At 36.7% G+C, this 26489-nt stretch overlaps 1 protein-coding gene across 1 annotated transcript in view; it reads right to left on the bottom strand.

Annotated features, from left to right (window-relative positions):
- The window catches only part of CCDC148 (coiled-coil domain containing 148), a 247270-nt gene that overhangs the window by 175681 nt on the left and 45100 nt on the right, over positions 1 to 26489 (bottom strand). The window lies entirely within an intron of this gene.

Below are 26489 nucleotides of genomic sequence, written 5' to 3' on the forward strand. Positions count from 1 at the left end.
TACATTCTTTAATATTTATATATAAAGCATAAATAGTTACCACTTACATTCCAGGGATATTGAGGATCTCTGAACTAAATAATTGTTAAACTGAAATAATATAAGAATGATATTTGTAGTGTTTCTTATATCAGAGAATTAAATAGACATTATATTTAGAATCTGGAAAGTTCACATATAATTCACTTAGTCTAACTTCTCATTTTAGCATATGAGATGATTGCAGCCCAGAAAAATGACCAAGATCACAGAGAACTTCAAGTCCAAAATCTCATTTTCATAATATGAAAATCTCTGAAAATGAAGGTGTATATCATAATCAAGATGGTGTCCAAATCCAATCTGAGCTGAAATCACTTAGTGGCAACCTTGACCCAAACCAAAGTTTATTTTATTTAATGTGAACATTCATACATTTGTCTAAAAGTGTTAATGTGCTTTATTATAGGGCACTGCCAGATACCATCAGTTTTAAGTAATTTAGGGCATATGCTCTATATTACATTTGCTCTATAGTACATTTCTAAAAATCTGAAAAATCAAAACTACATCTGGCACCACAGACTTCAGATAAGAGAGTATGAAACTGTACTAAAACAAACAGTCCTTGATTCCCAAACAAGCATATGTCATCTAGGCCATTTCAATTTTATGCTTACCAGTGAAATTCAAAGTGGCTACTTCAGCCTGCAGTTAAAATGCTTTTGACTGAGTAACAGCTACTTGAACAGAATTTTCCATGTTAAACAATTTTAAAGCACATAGTTTTAGAAATGAATTCCAAGTTCACATTTTGTGATATTTTAGAAATTGCTTATGAGTATTATCAAAATGTTAAATCTTTTAGATTTACTCAATTACTGAAAATATTTTAAAATAATATATTTTTATGAGAAGTTTCTTATAGGAAGAGGGTTATAATATATAATGTAATGATAGCTTCACAGTAGCTAGAGGATTGAATAAAGATTTTAATATAAAGTTAATTTTTACAGATTTGATAGAGAATCTAAACTTAAAAAGCTACATGACCTCAACTGGTCTCTATGGGGTAGGTGAGCAAGAAGGACTTCTCTAGAGATGAGAAAAAAATAGCAAAGAGATCATTTATATAACAAGGCAATCTTTTTACAGTATTAAAATTTGTATTCTTCTCTTTCCTAAGAAAATTTCTTTTAATACTCCAAGGAAGAAAATCACAGTTGTACTTAGGCTTAAAATTGTACAATGCATGGGCTTAAAATTGTACAATGCATGGATAGTCTGTTAACTCTAAACTGCCTAACTATATAGATATGTAGATTAGCCAATCACCCCATGAAGGTAAGTTTTCAAAAGTGGTAGGGATTCTGCCAGGCCAAATAGTGTGAGAACAATGCAAATATGAAAAAAATACCTTGGATGTAGCATCATATTATAGCCTTTTTTCATATGAAAGATCTCATTTCAAATGTGAGTTCAAATACTATGGCCAAAGTCTGGTTTAAGCAATATTTTTCTAACATGCAAAATTCTCTTTTAAATTACAAGCAGAACAGTGCATATTACTTCCATTATGAAACATTATACATTGTAGTCAGCATAAGATAAAAATATTGTCCTGGAAAATTAATGGAAGCAAAAGTGAAACTATTAAAGTTAACAAAAATAGTTAAATAAAGTGTTCAGTTACATAATAAATAATAATTTCAAACATAATGCAGAAGGCTCTCAGTCAAAGGAACAACTAGAACAGAACAAACAAAAACAAAATATCTAGGAATAAACTATACAAGAATTGTAAAAAAACCACAAAAGTTTATTAAAGGAAACAAAACTTAATTCTGATTCTGTGGGTCAAATACTTAATAGTGGCAATTTAGGGATAGTAGGGTTATAGTTGATTTTGATTTCTTTTTGTTTGAGCAGAATTTCAAAAATATTTACAGGAAGAAAAAAATACACTTTAAAAAAATACTAAGCAAAGACAATAGCTATTTCACTATAAATTAGGGGAAATGATACCACAGTTTCCATATTTTACCAGTCAGAAAAGAAACTGGATTTTATGACACCAAGAAATCTTTAAGATGTGAACTTGTATATACAATATAATTTTCCACACTAATATTGAACAGAAATATTTTTCACTAGTCCTCTTCTCTTAAAAAAACAGGGTAGGTAAATACATTGGTAGCATTTTTTAGAACCTGAAAATGTTAGCATTAAAATATTCACAAGGTCACTTTTTAATGTTGTATGAGGAAAAAATATATCAAACTATCCTTTCAATTATAAAAGTACTGGTTAAATAATATGAAACTGTACAGAAAAATATAAGGTAAAAATTAAAGTTTCCAGCCCTACTTAGCCGTAATACTCCAGATGTATTTAGTCCTGGCAGTCATTTTCAATGTTTTATTGTATATTCTTTCAAAGATTTTCTGTGCACATAAACAGACACATGCATATCCAATTTTTGCACAAATGCAATCATGATACATGTACAATTCTACAAGTTGCTTCTCATTTAATAATTCATCTTTCTGCATCATTCTATTTGTGTGTCTATGCATATATGGATATATCTTTAATGGCTGCTAAATAACTAATTCACAAAATCACCATTTATTAACCAGTACAAGAATCCAAGAATGAAATTCTTCAAAAAATATTTTACCCTTTTGTGCAAAATAAAATTCATAAGTAGACAAAGGTAATTCTATAAAACCTCTGCCCTTTTCATAATTCATATAAATTCACTTATGAAGCAAATTCTACATATAGCCACTCTTTATGAATATCCCTTTTTCACGTCTAGAATAGCTCAAAGAGGAGACTCTAAACCAACCTCACTAATGAAAATGATTCAAATAAAAATCTATTTATCCCATACGCTTTTCCAATAAAAGTCTGGGGAGCAAAATCAAGTAGAAAGAACAGAATTAATTAAGGCAAGGAACTTAGAAGTTTCTGACAGATTTCAGACTTCCAGAGAGTAGAAATAACTTCTGTAGAACCTCCCATGCCCTTATTCCTCCTACATCCTCAAAGCTTTTTTAATCATTTCAAAAATACAAGAGAAATTGCATGTGTACCTAGTTTAAATTTAAAGTAGTATATAGTAAAAACAAAGGTTGGAGGAAGGAGGGAAATTGAATCTATCTATTCCCTCTTCTCCCTGAGAAATTCACGTCGATTGCCTCAGAAATTCCAACCAGAAGACATGACTGGCAGTTTTAAGCTCTGTCAAAACAACTTGGGGAGATTAAATAGTTATTTATGATGAAATATTACTTTGTCCTAAATTTTCTCCCTAAATGTGCAACCCATAAAAGAAGAGTATTAGAAGTGATCCTCTGTTGTGAGAACACTCATCACTTGTCCTTCTTCACTTGCCATTTTGGACATGCTTGAACTGGAGACTTCATCAGCCTTCTGATACAATCTGGGAATCCAGTTCCTCATCCTATATAACTAGACTTGAAGTTAGAGGCTTATCTGCTTCCCCCACTCATTTGATTTCTAACCTCTCCATCAGTAGAGGAGCATCATGTAATTCATCCCTTCCAAATCTTTTATGTAGATTTTTGCAGTAGCAATAGGAAATTGACAGTACTCTTTTATACCTCCCTACTCTTGCATATGCTGTTACCTGTACTTGGAATGTCCTTCTCAATCACTGCCTCTCTGGCCAATGACTACATACTTTAGGTCTCGTTTTAAGCATCCTACTGAAGCTTCTCTTAATCCAGGTATAGATTATTTATCTTCTCTCTTGTGCTACTATTATATTTCTGTGTATCCCTGCTGATGCCATTATTCATTTATTCAGTGTTTATTGAACATCTATCGTAGACTAGACTAAGGGATATAGATTTATTCAGGATCTGCAGAGAGACCTGCCTTGGGCATCTCATCTAAAGTAGCCCCCTTCACCTTCAATTACTCTTTATCCCCTTAATCTAATTATTTCCCTTCATAGCTCTTCTCAATATGTGGCATTATACTATATATTCATTCATTTGTTGATCTGCTTATTGTTCACTTCTACAACCAAGGATATATACTCTATAAAAGCAAGGCCTTTAGCTGATTACCTCTATTTCTCCAGAATTCCTAAAATAGTGTATGTCATATACTAGACACTCAATGAATATTTGCTTAAAAAAGCATCAAGTGATTGTATTACAGATCATGGTCCTCTCCCTAGGGCATGATACTATAAGAGACAAACACATAGTTGCCCTTCCTCTTTTTCAATGTTTAAAATCTAAGCTCACTTGTATGAGATGAAAATTTTTATAAAAACAAACTCCAAATCTAAATGGCCAGTGTACTAAGGCACATGTCAAGAAATAAGAAAGGAGAAATACTCCTACTTTATCTTGGTGAGTTTCAGCTCTGACTATAAAATCATGTTAATGACATTTGAAGGTGCCCCTTGACCAGCTATTCAGCTGCCAATCACAACACATAGCACATCTGTGTCATCTTACCTCTTCAAGAGTTTGAGGGTAAGAAGATCATTCTTTGCATGGTACACACAGATTATTTGGTTTTATCTTCAACATGTATTGTTCAATGAAAAAAGCAAGTTGCACCAACATACATATCATGTGATACCATTACATAAACATACAAAGACACCAAAAAATGGTATGCATATTACACACACACACTCCCACACATGCATTCTACAAAGGGTTGCACATGTAGGGAGAAAAGTCTAAAGGATATATAAACAGACCAAACTGGAAAGGATATTGAAACTGGAGGTTAGTTTCAAAGGGTACTCTAAAACTATCTGTAATGAAATCTTTGCATTTCTACAAAGAGAATGTATATCCGTGTGTGTGTATATATTTATTTATATATATTTATATACTTAAGAGTAATAAACACTACTCCTCAAAGATCTTATTTCTAAGTAATTATACTATCTATTGTATAGTTAATACAATTACATTTGAGTTTATAAGGGATTATCCAGTAGGTTCTATCAGTGCAACTCCAGGGCCTAACAACCCAATTGCACCCATTTTGGAACCTGTTAAACTTGGTCTACTTCCAAAAGAACTTGACCCTCCCAGGACTGACAACCCGTAAAGCCCAGCCTGAAATATCCAGTTAACTTTAGATTTAACTTTGAATATAATTAAATTTGGGGGTGGGATGGTGGAGGGAGAGAGTGCACATGTGCTAGCAGCAGACAGGGAGGGACAGAGGGAGGGAGAGGGAGAGAGAGAATCTTTTTCTTTTTTTTTTAGATTTGTATTTATTTGACAGACAGAGATCACAGGTAGACAGAGAAGCAGGCAGAGAGAGAGGAGGAAGCAGGCTCCCTGCTGAGCAGAGAGCCCGATGCGGGGCTTGATCCCAGGACCCTGGGATCATGACCTGAGCTGAAGGCAGAGGCTCTACCCCACTGAACCACCAAGGCGCGCCAGAGAGAGAGAATCTTAAGCAGGCTCCATGTCCAGTGCAGAGCCCGAGGCCAGGCTCCATCTCACAACCCTTACTGAGATAATGACCTGAGCTGAAACCAAGAGTTGGATGCGTAACTGACAGAGCCACGCAGGCACAACTAATCAAATAATTTTTATACAAATTTGTTGTGCCTTATACTAGAAATTTCTTCTGACATCTTCTTTGACAAAATGATTCAAAACACAGTATTTTTAAATTTTACTTAATGGTCACAAAAGCACTGCTCATTCTTTTGATTGCAAGTTTGTTCATTAAAAGAGAACTATTGAAGAGGAGTCAAGATGGCGGAGAAGTAGCAGGCTGAGCCTACATCAGGTAGCAGGAGATCAGCTAGATAGCTTATCTAAACATTGCAAACACCTACAAATCCAACGGGAGATCAAAGAGAAGAAGAACAGCAATTCTAGAAACAGAAAATCAGCCACTTTCTGAAAGGTAGGACTGGCGGAGAAGTGAATCCAAAGCAACGGGAAGATAGACCGTGGGGAGAGGGGCCGGCTCCCAGCAAGCAATGGAGCACAAAATCAGGATTTTTAAAAGTCTCTTCCACTGAGAGATTGCTCCAGAGGCTAAACCGGGATGAAGCCCACGCGGGGTCACCGTGGCCCCAGGTCCCGCAGGGTCACAGAAGGATCGGGGGTGTCGGAGTGTCGCAGAGCTCGCAGGTGTTAGAACGGAGAAGCCGGCTACAGAGACAGAGCCGAGGACTGAACTCTCAGCTTGGGGTTACCTTGAACTGGTCGCAGCTGGGTGAGCTCGGAGGGCAGCTGGAGACTGGGGATAAGGGAGTGATTGGGTGCTGTCCTCTGCGGGCGCACTGAGGAGTGGGGCCCCGGGCTCTCGGCTCCTCCGGGCCAGAGACTAGGAGGCCGCCATTTTCATTCCTGTACTCTGGAACTCTATGGAAAGCGTTCAGGGAACAAAAGCTCCCAAAAGCGAACCCGAGTGGATTACTTAGTCCGGCCCCTGGTAAGGGCGGTGCAATTCTGCCTCGGGCAAAGACACTTGAGAATCACTACAACAGGCCCCTGCCCCAGAAGATCAACAAAATATCCAGCCAGGATGAAGTTCATCTATCAAGGAAAACAGGTTCAGTACCTAAGACAGCAGCGGAATTCCAGAGGAGGAGAAAGCAAAGCACGGAACTCATGGCTTTCTCCCCAGGATTCTTTAGTCTTGCAGTTTATTCAATTTTTTTTTCTTCCTTTTTTATTCTTCTGCTAAATTTTTTAAAACTTCGACCCTTTCCTTTTTTAAGTTTTTTGACTAGTTTATCTAAAATATATTTTTTTCTTTCTTTTTTATATTTTTTCTTTATTTGTTTTATTTTTTAAATTTTTTTCTTTTTTTTTTTTTTGAGCCTCTTTTTATCCCATTTCTCCCCCCCACCCCCACAATTTGGGGTCTCTTCTGATTTGGTTACAGCGCATTTTTCTAGGGTCTTTGCCACCATTTAATATTTTATTTGATCCTTCATATTCGCTTATCTGGACAAAATGACAAGGCAGAAAAAATCATCACAAAAAAAAGAACAAGAGGGTACTGAAGGCTAGGGACCTAATCAATACAGACATTGGTAATATGTCAGATCAAGAGTTCAGAATGACGATTCTGAAGGTTCTAGCCGGGCTCGAAAAAGGCATGAAAGATATTAGAGAAACCCTCTCTGGAGATATAAAAGCCCTTTCTGGAGAAATTAAAGAACTAAAATCTAACCAAGTTGAAATCAAAAAAGCTATTAATGAGGTGCAATCAAAAATGGAGGCTCTCACTGCTAGGTTAAATGAGGCAGAAGAAAGAATTAGTGATAGAGAAGACCAAATGACAGAGAATAAAGAAGCCAAGCAAAAGAGGGACAAATATCTACTGGACCACGAGGGGAGAATTCGAGAGATAAGTGACACCATAAGACAAAATAACATTAGAATAACTGGGATTCCAGAAGAAGAAGAAAGAGAGAGGGGAGCAGAAGGTCTATAGGAGGGACTTATTGGATAGAATTTCCCTAATATGGCAAAGGGAACAAGCATCAAAATACAGGAGATGCAGAGAACCCCCCTCAAAGTCAACAAGAATAGGTCCACACCCCGTCACCTAATAGTAAAATTTACAAGTCTTAGTGACAAAGAGAAAATCCTGAAAGCAGCCCGGGAAAAGAAGTCTGTAACATACAATGGTAAAAATATTAGATTGGCAGCAGACTTATCCACAGAGACCTGGCAGGCCAGGAAGAGCTGGCATGATATATTCAGAGCACTAAACGAGAAAAATATGCAGCCAAGAATACTCTATCCAGCGAGGCTATCATTGAAAATGGAGAGATAAAAAGCTTCCAGGACAAACAAAAACGGAAAGAATTTGCAAACACCAAACCAGCTCTACAGGAAATATTGAAAGGGGTCCTCTAAGCAAAGAGAGAGCCTAAAAGTAGTAGATCAGAAAGGAACAGAGACAATATACAGTAACAGTCACCTTACAGGCTAATAATGGCACTAAATTCATATCTCTCAATAGTTATCCTGAATGTTAATGGGTTACTGCCCCAATCAAAAGACACAGGGTATCAGAATGGATAAAAAAACAAAACCCATCAATATGTTGCCTACAAGAAACTCATTTTAGACGCGAAGACACCTCCAGATTTAAAGTGAGGGGGTGGAAAACAATTTACCATGCTAATGGGCACCAGAAGAAAGCTGGGGTGGCAATCCTTATATCAGATCAATTAGATTTTAAGCCAAAGACTATAATAAGAGATGAGGAAGGACACTATATCATACTCAAAGGGTCTGTCCAACAAGAAGATTTAACAATTTTAAATATCTATGCCCCTAACGTGGGAGTAGCCAACTATAGAAACCAATTAATAACGAAATCAAAGAAACACATCAATAATAATACAATAATAGTAGGGGACTTTAACACTCACTGAAATGGACAGATCATCCAAGCAAAAGATCAACGAGGAAATAAAGGCCTTAAATGACACACTGGACCAGATGGACATCACAGATATATTCAGAACATTTCATCCCAAAGCAGCAGAATACACATTCTTCTCTAGTGAACATAGAACATTCTCCAGAATAGATCATATCCTGGGTCACAAATCAGGTCTCAACCGGTATCAAAAGATTAGGATCATTCCCTGCATATTTTCAGACCACAACGCTCTGAAACTAGAACTCAATCACAAGAGGAAAGCTGGAAAGAACCCAAATACATGGAGAGTAAACAGCATCCTTCTAAAGAATGAATGGGTCAACCAGGAAATTAAAGAAGAGCTGAAAAAATTCATGGAAACAAATGATAATGAAAATGCAAAGTTTCAAAATCTGTGGGACACAGCAATGGCAGTCCTGAGAGGAAAATATATAGCGGTACAAGCCTTTCTCAAGAAACAAGAAAGGTCTCAAGTACAGAACCTAGCCCTACACCGAAAGGAGCTGGAGAAAGAACAAGAAAGAAACCCTAAACCCAGCAAGAGAAGAGAAATCATAAAGATCAGAGCAGAAATCAATGAAATAGAAACCAAAAAAGCAAAAGAAAAAATCAACGAAACTCGGAGCAGGTTCTTTGAAAGAATCAATAAGATTGATAAACCCCTGGCCAGACTTATCAAAAAGAAAAGAGAAAGGACCCAAATCAATAAAATCATGAATGAAAGAGGAGAGATCACAACTAACACCAAAGAAATACAGACAATTATAAGAACATACTATGAGCAACTCTACGCCAACAAATTCGACAATGTGGAAGAAATGGATGCATTCCTAGAGACATAGAAACTACCACAACTGACCCAGGAAGAAATAGAAAACCTGAACAGGCCCATAACCAGTAAGGAGTTTGAAACAGTCATCAAAAATCTCCAAACAAACAAAAGCCCAGGGCCAGACAGCTTCCCAGGGGAATTCTATCAAACATTTAAGAAGAACTAATTCCTATTCTCCTGAAACTGTTCCAAAAAAATATAAATGGAAGGAAAACTTCCAAACTCATTTTATGAGGCCAGCATCACCTTGATCCCAAAAACCAGACAAGGATCCCACCAAAAAAGAGAACTACAGACCAACATCCTTGATGAACACAGATGTAAAAATTCTCACCAAAATACTAGCCAATAGGATTCAACAGTACATTAAAAGGATTATTCACCACGACTAAGTGGGATTTATTCCAGGGTTGCAGGGTTGGTTCAACATCCGCAAATCAGTCAGTGTGATAGAACACATTAATAAAAGAAAGAACATAAACCATATGATACTCCAATAGATGCTGAAAAAGCATTTGACAAAGTACAGCATCCCTTCCTGATAAAACTCTTCAAAATGTAGGGATAGAGGGCACATACCTCAATATTATCAAAGCCATCTATGAAAAACACACCACAAATATCATTCTCAATGGAGAAAAACTGAAAGCTTTTCTGTTAAGGTCAGGAACGTGGCAAGGATGTCCATTATCACCACTGCTATTCAACCTAGTACTAGAAGTCCTAGCCTCAGCAATCAGACAACAAAAAGAAATTAAAGGCATCCAAATTGGCAAAGAAGAAGTCAAACTATCACTCTTCGCAGATGATATGATACTATAAGTGGAAAACCCAAAGGACTCCACTCCCAAACTGCTAGAATTTGTGCAGGAATTCAGTAAAGTGTCAGGATATAAAATCAACACACAGAAATCAGTTGCATTTCTCTACACCAACAACAAGACAGAAGAAAGAGAAATTAAGGAGTCAATCCCATTTAGAGTTACACCCAAAACTATAAGATACCTAGGAATAAACCTAACCAAAGAGGCTAAGAATCTATATGCAGAAAACTATAAAGTACTCATGAAAGAAATTGAGGAAGACACAAAGAAATGGAAAAATGTTCCATGCTCCTGGATTGGAAGAATAAATTTTGTGAAAATGTCTGCGCTACCTAAAGCAATCTACACATTTAATGCAATCCCTATCAAAATACTATCCATTTTTTGCAACGAAATGGAACAAATAATCCGAAAATTTATATGGAACCAGAAAAGACCTCGAATAGCCAAAGGAATATTGAAAAAGAAAGCCAAAGTTGGTGGCATCACAATTCCGGACTTCAAGCTCTATTACAAAGCTGTCGTCATCAAGACAGCACAGTATTGGGGCGCCTGGGTGGCTCAGTTGGTTAAAGCCTCTGCCTTTGCCTCACGTCATGATCCCAGGGTCCTGGGATCGAGCCCCACATTGGGCTCTCTGCTCTGCAGGGAGCCTGCTTCCTCCTCTCTCTAAGTCTGCCTCTCTTCCCAGTTGTGATTTCTCTCTGTCAAATAAATAAAATATTTAAAAAAAAATAGACAGCATGGTACTGGCACAAAAACAGACACATAGATCAATGGAACAGAATAGAGAGCCCAGAAATAGACCCTCAACTCTATGGTCAACTAATCTTTGACAAAGCAGGAAAGAATGTCCAATGGAAAAAAGACAGCCTCTTCAATAAATAGGTGCTGGGAAAATTGGACAGCCACATGCAGAAAAATGAAATTGGACCATTTCCTTACACCATACATGAAAATACACTCAAAATGGATGAAGGACCTCAATGTGAAAAAGGAATCCATCAAAATCCTCGAGGAGAACACAGGCAGGAACCTCTTCGACCTCAGCCGCAGCAACATCTTCTTAGGAACATCGCCAAAGGCAAGGGAAGCAAGGGCAAAAATGAACTATTGGGATTTCATCAAGATCAAAAGCTTTTGCACAGCAAAGGAAACAGTTAACAAAACCAAAAGACAACTGACAGAATGGGGGAAGATATTTGCAAACGACGTATCAGATAAAGGGCTAGTGTCCAAAATCTATAAGGAACTTAGCAAATTCAACACCCAAAGAACAAAGAATCCAATCAAGAAATGGGCAGAGGACATGAACAGACATTTCTGCAAAGAAGACATCCAGATGGCCAACAGACACATGAAAAAGGGTTCCATATCACTCGGTATCAGGGAAATACAAATCAAAACCACAATGAGTTATCACCTCACACCAGTCAGAATGGCTAAAATTAACAAGTCAGGAAATGACAGATGCTGGCGAAGATTCAGAGAAAGGGGAACCCTCCTACACTTTTGGTGGGAATGCAAGCTGGTGCAACCACTCTGGAAAACAGCATGGAGGTTCCTCAAAATGTTGCAAATAGAACTACTCTATGACCCAGCAATTGCACTACTGGGTATTTACCCTAAAGATACAAACGTAGTGATCCGAAGGGGCACGTGCACCCGAATGTTTATAGTGGCAATGTCTACAATAGTCAAACTATGGAAAGAACCTAGATATCCATCAACAGATTAATGGATTAAGAAGAAGCGGTATATATACACAATGGAATACTATGTAGCCATTAAAAGAAATGAAATCTTGCCATTTGAAATGACATGGATGGAACTAGAGGGTATCATGCTTAGCGAAATAAGTCAATCGGAGAAAGATAGCTATCATATTATCGCCCTGATATGAGGATGTGGAGATGCAACATGGGGGGTTAGGGGTGTAGTAGAAGAATAAATGAAACAAGAGGGGATTGGGAGGGAGACAAACCATAAGTGACTCTTTTTTTTTTTAATTTATTTGACAGAGATCACAAGTAGAGAGGCAGGCAGAGAGAGAGAGAGAGGGAAGCAGGCTCCCCGCCGAGCAGAGAGCCCGATGCGGGACTCGATCCCAGGACCCTGAGACCAGCGGCCCAACCCACTGAGCCACCCAGGCGCCCCCATAAGTGACTCTTAATCTCACAAAACAAACTGAGGGTTGCTGGGGGGGGGGGGGGTTGGGAGAGGGGGAGTGGAGTTATGGACATTGGGGAGGATATGTGCTATGGTGATTCCTGTGAAGTGTGTAAACCTGGCGATTCACAGACCTGTACCCCTGGGGATAAAAATAATTATATGTTTATAAAAAATAAATAAATAAAATAAAATGCATTAATAGCAAAAAAAGAAAATAAAATATTATAATTGAAAAAAAAGAGAACTATTAATATCAAGGCCACAACATTATATAGTTTAACAATTAAATGAAATTTTCCATTATTTCACCATTACTGCTGAGAAAATTATACCATTCTCCCTTTTTCCCTTCCTAGTATAACCCAGTTTTATTCAGGATAAAAGACTGGCCAGCTTTGATATCCCTTAGATTCTAAGTGACCATGTGACATGGTTCCAGCCAATGAGATATAAGCAGAGGTCTGCTGGGAATTGGGGTACAGGACTTGCTTCTTCATATGAGTACTATCCCTTCCCTGTCCTCCTCCTTTCTTCTTGCCTGGAAATGTGAACGTGAAACTGGATATGAAGAAGCCATCTGTGACTATGTAGTGAGTATTAAGATAAAAGATATATACTAAGTATCCCAGAGAAGAAAACCAAAGGGAGCCTGGGACACTGATGATATCAAGAATCTGCTACACCATCTGTACACTACTTCTCTCTGGACTTGTTATGAGAGAAATAAATCCCAACCTTCTGTAAGCAGGTTCTGTAAGTTTCAGTCTAACAAAATTCCCAGCTGACACAGAATGGGAAAATCTGAAGCATCCAAGAAGTATTGATGACCTTCCATATAAAGCAGTACAAAAATTCTTCTAGAAAACACCCATCAATACAGCATAGGAAAAAATACTAGAAAATATTACTATGATTGCTTTTCAACAGTAGTTTGAGAAAATCACAGCTAGAAAAATTTCCTATTTGAAAACTCCAATAGAGTTTCATTTGCAGTTCAACATCACTGCAAGAGAGTAGGTAAAGAGTGTAGGTGGTTCTGGAAGGGGAAAGAAGAAAAATCTTCAGAAACTTAGTTTCACTATCAAAAAATAACGCAGAAGAATGTATCTGTGGGTTTTCAGTACTCCAGAATAAATAATTTTCCACAAAGGATTAACTATTTGAAGAGGAATTTTCTCTTAAAATGCTACAGAATTTTTAAAATTTTTAAATAAAAAATGGCAATTGACCACTCTTTAATAATAAGGACTATAAGAATCTATTGAACAATAGTGCTTGGAACACAGTAGTACTAACACATTTGAATGCATGAAATAATTATAATGGGTAGGAAATATTAACTCATTTTTGTATAAGGGAAAGATCTCTAAGGTGAAGGCATGAAGAAATGAAAGGAAAATGTTAAAGAAATTAAGGTAGTTTAAAGGAGGGAAAGAAAGAATGAAGAAAAAGAAAATTAAAAAGAACAAGGGAAGAAAAAAATTGTATTCATTTCTTATTTCTACTTTCTAGTTCCCTTAAGTTTGGTCAAAGAAGAAGGCATCCTCCTCCCTATAAAGGCAAACTCACAGTTTAGATCAGCTTCACTGAAGTGGTTAGAAGTCTTACTGCAGAGGATGTAGAGCAGGTAAATTTCAAACACAAAGGTGGGCCCTAACTAAGGCAGATGTGGTGGGATTCTCACTGGTAGCAGGCAACTAACTCAGGATGAGCAGCTCCACTCTGAAGAAGAAAAAGGGAATATCTATTTGGTGTGACCAGATGGGATGAATGCAGAAGATATAATGAGATGTCAGTCTTTTCCTGTTTCGATTTTTGTTTCAACATAATTCTTCACACAGAAAAGGAGAAAGGAATCTTCCACTCTCCTCTATTTCATGTTCTCCTTCCACAGGGATCCATATTCTCTGAATAAAGTTAGAAGTCCTTGTATGGAAAAATCTCAATAATATCTTATGAAAGCTGGGGGAGATAGAAGAAAAGTAGATTTCTCTCCTTTAACAAAAAGAGTGAAAGGGGCACCTGGGTGGCTCAGTCATTAAGCATCTGCCTTCGGCTCAGGTCATGATCCCAGGGTCCTGGGATGGAGCCCCTGGTCTGGCTCAGCAGGAAGCCTGCCTGCTTTTCCTTCTCCCGCTCCCTCTGCTTGTGCTCCCTCTCTCGCTGTCTCTCTCTATATATCAAATAAATAAATAAAATCTTAAAAAAAAAAAAGTGTGAAAGAAGAGTTCTTTCTGCCTGGGGTGGTGCAAGAGGAGAGTAAGGGGGAGGGGAATGAGAGGGCAAAATGTCATATAACACAAGGACAAACAGTAAGAATTTGGCTGCACAAGATTTTCCACTTGGCTTTAAAAACACCATTGAAGTAATTTGGTCCAAAATATAATGGTCTATAATACATAAAATGAACATTAACATACGACTACTACTTGTCAGTGGTAATTGAAGACACCAGATTCATGAGCTATCCATGCAATGGGAGATTTTAAAAAATTGCCCCTGTAGAAAACATTGCCAACAATATGGGTTCATTTAAAATTTAATTGATATGAAAACACACATTCTCAAAACTAAGATACACCTGAACTCTGGAGAAGTGTTGGGCTTTAGAATGAGACTACAGAAGAGTGAATTCCAACTCAACACTTTTAAATTATGGAACTCTCAGCAAATTACTTAGATGATAGAAAAGACTGAATACTGTGAACACGTCAATTCTTCCAAATTAATTTATATATTTCAATTGAAATCCTAGAAGATTTTTTGGCAAAAATTGGCAAGCTGATTTAAAATGTGTATAGAAATGCAAAAGACAAAGGACAGCCAAGGAAATCTTCAAGAAGAGAACAAAGCTGGAGTGTTTATAGTACCATATATCAAGGTCCATTATGAAACTGTAGTAATTAAGACAATGTGTTATTGGCACAGGGATGTACAAATAGGCCAATGAACAGTACAGAGAAGCAAGAAATAGATCCATATATATACGTGTATATATATATATAGTCACCTGATTTATGACAGAGGTGAGTCACACTGCAGTGTGCAAAGAACAGCCTTCAATAAATGGTCCTTGGATAGCTGGATGTCCATACGGAAAAAATGAATCTTGACACCCTACTTCCCAACATTCACAAAAATCAATTCCAGATGTATTAGAGATCCAAATGTGAAAGATTAAAAAAAATGAAGCTTTTAGATGATTACATAGGAGAACATATTCGTGACCTTGGAGTTGGCAAATATCTCTTAAACAGTTCACCAAAAAAAAGCTAATCATAAATGGAAAATGTAATAAGTTGGGGAATCCTAAAATTAAGAACTTCTGTTCATCCAAATACACCGTTAAGGTAGTAAAAAGGCAACTTTTTCCCACTATAAATAGTGGGAAAATATATTTGCAATAATATATTCAACAAAAGGCTTGTATCCAGAATATAGATATATTTAATATAATATATTTAAATACCTACAAATTAATAAGGAAAAGTCAAGAGAGCCCAATAGAAAATGAGGCAGAACACCTGAATAAACATTCCACACAAAAAGGAAACCAAATGGTCAATGAACATATTAAAAGGGTTCAACTTTATTCATTAGGAAAAATCCCATTTATTTTTAAAGGATTTTATTTATTTGAGAAAGAGTGTGTGTGCGCCTGAGTAGGGGAGGAGCAGAGGGAGAGGGACAAGTAGACTCTGTGCTGAGTGTGAAACCCTCACAGGGCTCAATCCCACATCCCTGAGATCATGACCTGAGCCAAAATCAAGTCAGACACTTCATCAACTGAGTCACCCAGGCACCGCAGGCAAATCAATTTAAAACCAGAATTCAGTACATATAAAAACATACTAGAGTGGCTAAAATAACAAAGAAAATATCAAATGTTGCAAAGAAGGTGGAGCAACCAGAACATTCAAACATTGCTGGTGGAAGTATAAGTTGGTACAACTACTTTAGAAAATTCACTGCCAGTTCAGCTACTATGACCCAATGAATCTACTCCTACATGTAGCCAACAGAAATGTATACATACATTCATCAGAAGGTATGTATAAGAATGTTCATAGAAGCACTATTCCTAGTAGCCCCAAATCATAAACTAGTCAAATTCTATCAGTGGTTGAATCAATAAACTGTGGTATATTCATAGATTTACTATTTGACTTTAGTCGTTGGGAACAAGGCTATGACAAGTTTGTAGTAAAATATTCATCAGTAATAGTGCCTTTTTGGGTCAAGAAGACGACTTGCCTCAAGAAGACAAGACAATAACTTCCGGCTTTTTCCAAGGGGAAGTATTCATAAGAAAAAGGATACATTAATATCAGGCATTATTCTTCTTTAATATTTGCATAACTTACTTGTTCAAGATATCTTTTTCTTTATAATTGCTAGCTGATGTTAATTTGCCATGGTGACAGAGATGACCAACTTGATGAGAGGCACTCAAATGTGATAAAATGAAATCTGAACATTTCAAGCAATAACATAATATATTTCACATGCAAAAAAAAAAAGTCACCATAAAAATTAATATTGTAGGAGCACCTGGGTGGCTCAGTCAGTTAAACGTCTGACTCTTGGTTTCAGCTTGGTCATAATCTTGTGGTCATGGGATCGACCCAAGTAGGGCTCTATGCTCAGTGCAAAATCTGCCTCAGATTCTCTCTCCCTCCCTCCACTCTCTCTCATTCTCTCTCTCAAATAAATAAAATATTTTTTAAAAATTAATATTGTAGAAGACTATTTAATGAGATATAGATTACATATAAATACAAAAATCTTAAAGCAAGATACAAAATAGGAAAAATTTTAATTTTATAAAAAAAGTGTGTATGTATATGTGCCTACATGAATATTTAATAAATGATTGAGAACTGTATACCACAGTATAATAAAAACTATGAATAGATTTTTAATTTCTTTTTGTTTTGTATTTGCAAATTTGTAAGTGATTAAAGAAAAATTATTTTCTTTTTTAAAATTTAATAATTTATTAAAAATTTCAAACAATCACAGACTTACAGAAAATCTGCAAGAACAGCATAAATTTATGTTTCTGAAGGAAGACTCCATTTCAGAGGAGGTTGCTGCCCTAATTCCCCATCACTCCTAAAAACATAAGGATGTCTTTCCTATTAACAAGGACATTCTCTTGTATAACTGCAAGATAATTATTAATAAGAAATTAACATTGATAAACACTACTATCAACTAATCCTCAGACCCCACTCAAGTTTTGCCCATTGTTCCAATTATGTTCTTTATAGTAAATAATGTTCCTTATAGTAAACAACTTCAGTTCAGAATTAAGCATTACATGTAATTGTCATGTCTCTTCAGTCTGAAATCGCTATTCAGTCTTCTTTGACTTTCATGATCTTCATAACTTTGAAGATCATAGAACAGTTATTTTGTAGAATGCTCCTCAGTTTGGGTTTCTCTGATGTTTCTTCACAGTTAGACTCAGGTTATACGTCTTTGACAGGAATGTCACAGAAGTGATTTGTGTGCTTCTCATTGCATCCTATCACCTGATTTCCATTTGTCCATTACTGATGATGTTCATTTTGAACACTTAATCAAGGTAGCATCTGCCACTTTTTTCCACTTCTAATTAATAAATATTTTGTACAGATTTACTTTGAAATGCTGTTAAGTATCCCAAATTAAACATTTAATTTGTATATTTATTTGCCTATATCTGTATAGATTGATTTTATTCAGTGGGCTATCATCTGTTACTATAATTATGTTTTCTTAAGATTTAATTTTTAAGGGTGTCCAGGTGGCTTAGGTGATTAAGCATCTGCCTTTGGCTAGGTCATGGTCCCAGGGTCCTGGGATCAAGCCCCACATCCAATTCCCTGCTCACTAGGGAGCCTGCTTCTCCCTCTCCCTCTGTCCATCCCCTCCCACCCCGCCTGCTCCTGCTCTCTCTCTCTCTTAAATAAATAAATATAATCTTTTAAAAAAGATTTTATTCTTAAGTAATCTCTATAACCAATATGAAGCTCAAACTTACAACCCTGAGATCAAGAGTCTTAAGCTCTACTGACTGAACCAGCCAGGTACCCTGTTATTGTAATTATTTTGACGCTCAAATTACCTTCAGTTTAGCCAGGAGATAGCAGGTTGGCTCCTGTGTCCTATGTGTTTTTTAAAATAATACCCATTTATTAGCTCATAGTTCCATAGGTCAAACATCTGGTATGGCATGGCTGGGTTCTTTGCTCAGGATATGACAAAGTTGAAATCAAGGTATCAGCCAGGTTCAGTTTTTCTGCAGGTGCTCTGGACAATATCCACTTGCAATTGATAGGATAGAGGGCCCCTTTTCCTTGCTTGCTTTCAGTCAGTGGCCACTCTCTGCAACTAGAGATAGCATTCCTTGCCAAGTAGCTCCCTCCGACTTCAAGACCACCATGGATAATCACTCCCATGTTAAATCTCTCTCGTGCTTTGAAACTGACTTCCTCTGTTTCTGACCATTAAACCTTGATTTAAAGGACTCAAGTGACAAAAGCAGCCCACTTAATAACCTGTCTATCATAAGGTCAACTGATCTGGGACCTTAATTACCTATGCAAAATCCTTTTGCCATATAAAATAACAAAATCACAGGAGTAATATCTCTGCATATTCATACTCCTGGGGATTACACAAAGCACACACACTAGGGAACAGGAAGTCTTGGAGGCCATCTTAGCATTCTGTCTCCTATTGCTTATTATGTAAAGCTCTAGAACAGTGCTTGGCACATTGTAAGCACTATACATGCATTAGCTATTATTATTATTCATTATCTCACAGATTCACAGAAATTTTAAAAATAGCAATGATACAGTAATGACAAAGGTGTAGTAAAATAATACTTCAATGTAACATCAAAGAAATATAAATTGTTAGACATTTCTGGAGATCACTTGGCAATGTGTATTGAAACCCTCATATTTTCACTTCTAGGAATTCATCCTAGAACAGAGGTACACACAAAGATATAGGAAAGAAGATTTTAATTATAGTATGTTTATAATAATAAATACTTTAAAAGAAATTTAAAAATCTCTTTTTTAGGGGTTTGGTTAAATAATACAGTATAGGTTTTCAATGGAATACTATGAAGCCTTAAAACAACAACAAACACAAAAATACATGACATGAAAAATATTGAATAAGGAAGGACCATACTCATGTTAGAAGTGAAGGAACTACAGGTTACAAAATTGCTCTTTGGGGGCGCCTGGGTGGCTCAGTGGGTTAAAGCTTCTGCCTTCAGCTCAGGTCATGATCCCAGGGTCCTGGGTTCGAGCCCCGCATCTGGCTCTCTGCTCAGCGGGGAACCTGCTTCCTCCTCTCTCTCTGCCTGCCTCTCTGCCTACTTGTGGTCTCTGTCTGTCAAATTTAAAAAAAAAAAAAAATTGCTCTTTGTAGTCTTACCCAATTTTAGTCAAACACCAAATGGATTCCTGCTTTTCTTTCTCTCTCCTGAGCTGTTATAGTTAAATGCCTATGTTATGGAAATATAGGTATTAGCCTCCTCACATTGCTGTAGGTCAAATAAGGTTTCTGGCAACTGCTAAGGGAGACCTGGCATGTTTCCGGGAGTGGGAAGTGGTCCTTGGGCAATACAAGGTAACATGAAAAGAGGGAGAACATTCCCTGGCACGACCTCTCTGGTCATGCCCTTTTGCCAAAGCAACAGAAGCATCCTGAAGACCAAGACTGCACCTCTCCCCTGCTTTACTGTACTGCTGCCTTAACCAAGGCCTTAAATTGCAAAAAAGTATGGTCTTGCTTCTCATTTCTAATGTATAACTTTATACTAAATTGGTTAAATTATACTTTCAGCTTAGATTCTAGAGTATAATTTTTGTTTAGGGGCATCTGAGAGTAAGAAATATGTTCGGTAAATTAATTGGGTAAAGGGAGAACAGAAGTTTCCCTTTATTGAGAGAGCACCTATAACCCTTTTAATACTATAAAATAGCTACTAGTAGTCCCATTTTACAGGTTTGAAAACTGAGGCTCAGAGGGGTTAAATAACTTGTTCAAGGACATGCTTTTAGGAAATGGTAAAAATAGGCTTCGAAGCCACTGGCTTCTTCTCCCTTTTACCACTCCAGTGATTCCTGGTGATTTCTGATAGATATATATATAGATATAGATAGATAGATATTTATTATATTATATTATTAAAAAGGGGAAATAAAAAATATACATATATAAATAAAGTATATAAATATCTATATATAGGTATAAATAGATATAAATATCTATATATAGATATTTATATGTGTATATTTTTTATTTATATATTTTAAAAGCTCCCTACGAAATGTCAATGATTAGCCAAGGTTAAGACCTACTATGTACACATCTCTGCTTCACTAAACCTGAAAGCAAATTAACCATATGCAATGTGATTAATTTTTTTCTCCTAAGCTTTTTTCAGCTCCCCTCTCAGACTTTTACTCTCAAATTAGGAAATACTCTTTTAACTGGGGCATCCAGATATCACCACAAATTCAGATTGAAACAATTTTTCCCCTTGCTCTCTCAGCCCAAAGACAGATACTCCAAACTCCAGGTTCAGAACTAGCATCCTTCCATAGACCTAAAAACTGAGGATAATTTCTTCTACCTCTTTCTATGACAAATTCTTTTTTTTTCTTTTGCTTTAAAATAACTTTTATTTTTTAAATAGGGTTATTTATATACAATGTTGATTTCTGTACTCTCAACTGATGAAATGTTTTCTCCATTAATAAAAATTACAGTGAATAAGTATTTATAAATACTGTTAAGTTAATAAATACATATAAATCAATTTTTAATTCAGTTAATTAACATATAGCATATTATTAGTTCCAAGGTAGAGGTCATTGATTGATCAGTCTTATATGATACCCAGTGCTCATTCCATCACATGCCCTCCTTAATGTACATCACTCAGTTACCCCCACCCCTATTCCCTCCAGCAATCCTCAGTTTGTTTCCTATGATTAAGAGTTTCTTATGGTCTGTCTCCCTCTCTGATTTCTCTTGTTTTATATTTTCCTCTCTTCCCCTATGATCCTCTGTTTTGTTTCTTAAATTACACATATAAGTGAGATCATATGATAATTGTCTTTGGACTGACTTATTTTGCTTAGCATAATACCCTCCAGTTTCATCCATGTCACTGTAAACGGCAAGATTTCTCTTTTTTTTTTTTTTTTTTTTGGTGGCTGAATAATAATCCATTGTGTATATGTACCACTTCTTTATCCATTCATCTGTCAGTGAACATCTGGGCTCTTTCCATAGTTTGGCTGTGTGGACATTGAAGCTATGAATATTGGGGTGCACGTGCCCCTTCAGATCACTACATTTGTATAATTGGAGTAAATATCTGGAAGTGTGATTGCTGGATCATAGGGTAGCTCTATTTACTTTTTGAGGAACCTCCATACTCTTCCAGAGTGGCTGCCCCACCTTGCATTCCTATCAATAGTGTAAGAGGGTTCCCCTTTCTCCACATCCTTGCCAACATCTGTCATTTCCTAAGTGGTTAATTTTAGTCATTCGGACAGGTGTGAGGTGGCTTCTCATCATGGTTTTGATTTGTATTTGCCTGATGCCAAGTTACGTTGAGCATTTTTTCATGAGTATATTGGCCATTTGGATGTCTTCCTTGGAGAAGTGTCTGTTCATGTCTTCTGCCCGTTTCTTGATTAAATTATTTGTTCTTTGGGTGTTGAGTTTGATAAGTTCTTTATAGATTCTGGATGTTAGCCTTTATCTGATATGTCATTTGCAAATATCTTCTCCCATTCTGCCGGTTGTCTTTTGGTTCTGTCAAATGTTTCCTTTGCTTTGCAAAAGTTTGTTTATCTTGTTGATGTCCCAATAGTTCATTTTTGCCTCTGTTTTCCTTGCCTTTGGCAATGCATCTAGCAAGAAGCTGCTGTGGCTGAGGACACAGAGGTTGTTGCCTCTATTCTCTCCTAGGATTTTAATGGATTTCTGCTTCACATTTACATCATTCATCCATTTTGAGTCTATTTCTGTGTATGGTATAAGAAAATGGTCCACTTTCATTCTTCTGCATGTGGTTGTCCAATTTTTCCAGCACCATTTGTTAAAGAGACTGTCTTTTTTCCATTGGATATTCTTTACCACTTGGTCGAAGATTAGTGGACCATAGAGTTAAGGGTCTATTTCTAGGTTCTCTATTCTATTCCACTGATCTATATAACTGTTTTTGTGCCAGTACCATAGTACCTTCAAGATTACAGCTTTGTAATAGAGCTTGAAGTCTGGGATTGTGATACCCCCAACTTTGGTTTTCTTTTTGAACATTCCTTTGGCTATTCAGGGTCTTTTCCAGTTCCATACAAATTTTAGGATTATTTGTTCCAGCTCTGTGAAAAAAAAAGTTTATGGTATTTTGATAAGGATTATAATGAATGTAAAGATTGCTGTAGGTAGCATAGACATTTTAACAATATTTGTTCTTTCGATCCGTGAGCATGGAACACTTTTCCATTTCTTTGTATCCACCTCCACTTCTTTCATGAGTGTTCTATAATTTTCTGAGTACAGATCCTATGCCTCCTTGGTTAGGTTATTTCTAGGTATCTTATGGTTTTTGGTGCAATTGTAAATGGGATTAACTCCTCAATTTCTCTTTCTTCAATCTCATTGTTAGTATATAGAAATGTAACTGATTAATGTGCATTGATTTTATATCCTGCCACTTTGCTGAATTGCTATATGAGTTCTAGCAATTTGGGGGGGTGGGGTCTTTTGACATAGAGTATCATGTCATCTGCAAAGAATGAGAGTTTGACTTCTTCTTTGACGATTCAGATGACTTTTATTTCGTTTTTTGTCTGATTGCTGAGGTTAAGACTTCTACTACTTTGTTGAACACTGGGTTTAGGCTTTATTTGCTGTTCTTTCTCCAGCTCCTTTAGGTGTAAGGTTGTATATTTGAGACATTTCTTGTTCCTTAAGAAAGGCTTGTAGTGCTATATAGTCCTCTCCTAGGACTGCTTTTGCTGCATCCCAAAGGTTTTGAACAGTTGTGTTTTCATTTTCATTTGTTTCCAGGATTTTTTAAAAATTCTTTGATTTCCTGGTTGACCCATTCTTTTTTTAGTAGGATGCTCTTTAATCTCCATGTTTGAGTTCTTTCCAACTTTCCTCTTGTGACTGAGCTCCATTTTCAAAACACTGTGGTCTGAAAATATACAGGGAATGATCCCAGTCTTTTGATCCCAGTTGAGACCTGATTTGTGACCCAGGATATGATCTATTCTGGAAAATGTTCCATGTGCACTAGAAAAGAATGTGTATTCTGATGCTTTGGGATGAAATGTTCTGAATACATCTGTGAAGTCCATCTGGTCCAGTGTGTCATTCAAAGCCCTTATTTCCTTCTTTTTTTTTTTTTTAAAGATTTTATTTATTTGACAGATAGAGATCACAAGTAGGAGAGAGAGAGAGAGAGAGAGAGAGGAGGAAGCAGGCTCCCTGCCAAGCAGAGAGCCCAACGTGGGGCTCGATCCCAGGACCCTGGGATCATGACCCGAGCGAAAGGCAGAGGCTTTAACCCACTGAGCCACCCAGGCGCCCCTCTTATTTCCTTCTTGATCATCTGCTTAGGTGAACTGTCCATTGCAGTGAGGGGGTTGTTAAAGTCTCCTACTATTATTGCATTATTTTTTATATGATGATGATAATAGATAGATAGAGAGAGAGAGACCACCTTGTACAGTGATATGTCCAACTGCAATACAACAGTATGAAGTTCATTCTCAATTTGTCCTTTTCTACTTTTGTAACTTATTCTAATAGTGAGATACCTCCCCCCCATTACCCTTTATATATTTTTATTTCATCAACACTCTATATATAACCAACCTCTCATCTCTGATTCCATTCCTCCTCTACACGAACTCCCTCTTCAACCCATTTGGGTTCCAACAATCCAGAGCAGGTACCTCACTACTACCATATAAGCACCAATATTCCATGGCAGACTAGAATCTTCTAAATAGACTTCTTTCTCACTTTGACTCCCCATGTGTCTTTGCAGCCCACTGCATGGACATGGCTGCCCCTATGGTAGAGTTTCAAAACCTCATGTCAGACTGCCCTCCATATTTATATATTCACACTCTACTCACCCTACTTGAGCTCTAACACACTACACTAGATCACCCCCATTCGTAGGTTCTCCCCCCCAAGCTACACTTGAGTTCTGGCACCTATATGAGGCTGCCCCTCCACATGGATGTAGTTCTTATCTTGGTTGGTCAGCCCTCCCAAATGAATCCCCTCCTCTCCTATTTTGGGCTGAAATGCCATGCCCTGAGCCACTGCAGTTCCCTCCTCCTCTAGTGCAGAGACCAGTCTTGTTCTGCTCCTTCAAATGGCTTCAGAACTGATTGTTCAGGAAAGGAAGAGAAAGAAGAGGAACTTGTGTAGAGAAAACATTGTTGCCTTCCTAAATAAGTAATATACTTCAACAGAAATCTCTACTTTATTCCTACTATAATTTGACAGTTTGCTATTGATAACTCTAAAAATATATTCTATATAAATTAATTAATCCAATAAACTGTCATACTCTTAAAATAAGGACCAGTGAGTGCCACACTGGGTCGTTTAGTTGATTAAGCATCTGACTCTTGATTTTGGATCAGGTCGTGATCTCAGGGTTGTGAGACTAAGCCCTGCTTTGGGTTCCAACTCAGCTCTCAGCGTGGAGTCTACTTGTCCCCCTCTTTCTGCTCCTCCCACAACTTGCTCTCTCTCTCTCAAATAAATACACGAATAAGCTCTTCTAAAAAAATAGTGACCAGTCAACATTTTCTGAAGTCCTTTTATTCTAAGAAATTAAAATTTATAATCATTAACAAAAGTAATTAATTTTTAGTGATCATAATTATAGGTGACCAATGACAAAGAAAGGGAATAGTATCCATTTTTCCATTTAGAGAGGGAAAATATCATACTACTCAAAAGTGCGAGCTCTGGAGCTAGAATATTAGATTCAAAACTCAACTCTGAGGCCTTTGGCAAGTTCCTTAACTTTTTTGTGCCTCAATTTTCCCATCTGTAGAAAGAAGGTAACAATGATGCTTCTTAGAGTCATGAGGATTATGGCAGATAATATATGAAAATTTCTTAGAAGAGCATGTGGCATCAAAAATATTATAAAATATTATTTATTGATGTTATTATAAGAATACTCCCAAATACTAGAAAATGTGTCCATAGACTCTATGATTCTTAGACCCTGATATGAACAATATATTAAAATGTAGACTCTGGCACTTAGGCAATCACTTGGCACTTGCGTATCATAAATCCATGAGCACAAAGATAGGCACCAAAAAGACTACATATTTATCTTCTTCCCTTAAAGATTGTGTTTGAAATAAAAACATGAAATAGTTAAATTCTCACAGGGAACTTCTAAATCTCCTAGCATATGTTGGTGAGCTCTAGTGTGACAATAACTTCTTAGAACAGAATAATACATTTTCATTTTCTCTATAACTTGAAGTAATATAAAAAAAGATTAAATAGCCTTTTAATGAATTTTATTTTAGTTTAAATTGTCAGGGCTTCTTTCAATTATTCTAAATAAGAATCACCTGAAACAAACAAACAAAGAGAGAGACAAAGTTTATATATGATGAAATTCATGCTAATCAACTGCAGAACATGAGAAGATTATGATGAACTTAATTGAGCTGATCCTAAATCATCTCCAATTTTCAACCCACATTCTCTTATGGGCAAGATCATTACTGCTTCAAAAGCACTTATCCATATCCTGATAAACTTATTAATGTACGACTTCATTTTTCTTCATTTAAAAACGATTTTACCAGAGAGATCAGTGTAGAATGCTCCATAGGATTACTCCCTTACCCACTTAGATTCTGACTCTATTAGTAATTATTTTCTCAAGATTTAAAATGTTTTTCCAGGACAAGTCTCTCACATTTTCTGAATTCAGTTCAAAAGTTTAAGTGGAATAGTGAAGGTGAAATATCCTACTCTAAAAATGGGCTGGCAACTCCTTGGTCATAGCCAAATAATGTCACTGTCAAACATTGACTGAAGTTAGGCTCTGCTATGGCTCACAAAAAAGGAACCTTAATTGTCCAGGAACAGAAAGGAAAGACTGTATTGTTCATTCTCATGCTTCAATATGCATGTACCTCTTTACCAATCAAGGTCAT

Source organism: Meles meles, chromosome 9, assembly GCF_922984935.1.
Source record: "Meles meles chromosome 9, mMelMel3.1 paternal haplotype, whole genome shotgun sequence".
Classification (NCBI taxonomy): domain Eukaryota; kingdom Metazoa; phylum Chordata; class Mammalia; order Carnivora; family Mustelidae; genus Meles; species Meles meles.